Genomic DNA, 2,945 nt, shown 5'->3' on the forward strand with positions numbered 1-2,945 from the left:
TCATTTGACTAGGTTTTGAAGTGTTTGAAAATTCACTGGAAAATGCCTTTAGGATAGGGCCTTTGAACTTATGATTTGTTTCTGGATTTTTGGGTTTGATCTGGATTTTGAGTTTGATTAATTAGTTTTGAGTTATCCAAACCATTTATGATCATTTAGATGATCATGATTGATTGGATAAGATTGAAGTTTGATCAGAAGCACGATCAAGGTTTGAATTGGAGATTAAGATCTTGAACTGGACTAGAGTCTGTATTTGACTGAGGCTTGAATTGAATTTAGATCAGGATTGGCTTGAGGTCAGTATTGATTTGAAATTTGAATTGATCTAAGATCTAAATTAAACTTAAGGTCTAGATTGATCTTGTTGAAACTTGTTCACTATGCATTAGGTTGTTAAACCTAAGCTTATGTCCTAGCGGCTAACCAAGAGGGGGGGGGGGTGAATTGGTAATTAAAAAATTTTACCCCTCTTTTTAAAATTTAAAAGCAAGAAAATTAACTTTAATGAATTTTATAAAAAATATTTTTCAACCACAAGTTAAAAACAGAAAAGCAAAAATAAAAGCAGCAGAAAAATAAATGACACAAGATTTATAGTGGTTCGATCAAACACGACCTACATCCACTCCCCGGAGGCACCCTCTGTTCATACTCTCCAAGTGTGGGCATATAACCCTTCAGCTGTTCACACTCTTCAAGTGTCGGCAGAGAACCAGATCTCCTTGACAGATCTTCTCACAAGAAATCTAGAAGAAAGAGAGAAAAGAGTGAAGTAATCAAAAACCATAAGTGGAAATTCTTACCTTTGAGTTCCAAATGAATCCTTCATGCTCTAATAGTAACAAATCTCATACAAACACTCTCTCACACTCTATCCTTGACACTCCTTTCAATTGGGACGAAGATCAGTAAGAAAAAAGATTAAGTGGCAGTCTAAATTGGACTATTTATATGAAAGACAAGAAAAAATCATCCAAGTCAACACGTAGTTGATCATCCCGTACGATCGTGGATCGTCCTGGATGATTTTTCTTAAGTGTGTGGAAATAAACTAAATGTATATTTGTAAAAACTGAATTCGTATCCGATCATCATCCCATACGAACTAGGTTCGTCCGGTATGAACGGTTATTCCATAAGTCGGTTACCAAAAATTTTAGAACGTCGCCAAAATTTTTAGAGTCAGATCACTTCATCCTTAGACGAATATGGGTTCGTCCAGACAAAACGTTTACAGTGAACAAATCGTCTCGGGATGAGTTTGCGTTCGTCTGGACGAAAATTTTCTAGAGAGCATTTCGTCCTAGCACGATTATGAATTTTGTCTGAACAAAAATTTTCCAGAGGACATTTAGTCATGGGATGAATTTGAGTTCGTTTGGATAAAAGTTTTCCAGAGAGCATTTCGTCCTGGAACAAATATGAATTTCGTCAGAACAAAAATTATCCAAAGAATATTTTGTCCTGGCATGAATATGAATTTTGTCTGAACGAAATATTTCAAGAGATTATTTTGTCCTGTGACAAATTTTAGTTCGTCCTGGATGATCAGGACTTAGAAAAAATTTCTTCAAATCCTGTTCGTTTCATTGCTCATTCGAGGAGATAGATGACCTGATTGTCCCGTACAAACATTGTTCATCCTATACGATTAGTATAAATTTTTCAAGATCTCCTTAAGTGTGTGTGTATTTATTCACTCAATTACAATCACTCCCTCACAAAATTAATTCAAAGAAAAATACAAGCTTCAAATTCACAAAGTATCTCATGTTGAATTTGATTTGAAATCTTCATAGTTTAAAGTCCAATTTTTCTAAAATGTTAATACACACAAGAACAAAAATAAATCTTCAAAAAAGTGTTAGGAGATAACTGTACATAAAATAATAATATTTGGAATCATCAAAACTATACAAGTTACAAGAATGTAAAACATGCAAATATAAACTCTCTTAACAATCTCCCCCTTTTGATGATGGCAAAACAATTATTGTTTGTATAATTTCAAATTTTAAGAATCTCCTAAACTCCTCCTGAAAAGATGAACACATAAAAATAAGGAGGCAATTTAATCATAATTTTTTATTTTTCAAAATTTTTAGAGATACAAAACAAAACACAAAACAAGAACACATAAAAAAAACCAAAAACACATAAAACAAAAACACATACAAAACAAAAACACATACGAACAAACAATTTCTCCCCTTTTTTAACAACAGCAAAAAGTGAAGAAGAAAAAAAAAGACCTGAAATGTAAAAAGTCATATGATAATCTTTTGATAATTGATCTTTGAAAGTGATTGAAATAAATTTTGCAAATAAAATCAAAATATTAGGCAAATCATAGTAATTCATAAAATTTAAGAAGAGATATAACATTGACAATTAAAAGGATATATAAAAAATATGAGTCAATTTAGACACTAAAATAAACAAAATCATTGCAAAAAGGATGAATAGAAAATTTGTATATTTCAAATTTCAATACGAAATATAAATATACAGTAGATCAATTTGAATTAAGATACTAATAGATAATGGAAAGAAATAACTACCACATGTGGCACTTTACGTATCTTTTGACATTTGTGGCACATTTTTGTGCATCTTTTTACTTGTGGGCTTATTTTATGCCTCTTTTTCAACTTGCAAACCATTGCGCATTCCTTTTGATTTTTGTACATTTGTAAATTTTTCAAGAGTGATTTTGACCTTTCCAAAATCAGTAATAAAAAATTTCAAATTTTTTTAGTGCATAAATATTTATTGATAAGTGAAATATAAAATAAGAAAACATCACATTTGCAATAATAATATTAGACATTAATGTAGTCTAAATTAGAGGCATGAAATTGACAATCTTAATAACATCAAGTTATAAGCAATACTTAAATTTTAAAAAATTAGATTTTCTAATGAATTTAATTTTAACTTGA

The sequence above is a fragment of the Dendrobium catenatum genome, unplaced genomic scaffold (genome assembly GCF_001605985.2).
Source record: "Dendrobium catenatum unplaced genomic scaffold, ASM160598v2 fragScaff_scaffold_1564, whole genome shotgun sequence".
Classification (NCBI taxonomy): Eukaryota; Viridiplantae; Streptophyta; class Magnoliopsida; order Asparagales; family Orchidaceae; genus Dendrobium; species Dendrobium catenatum.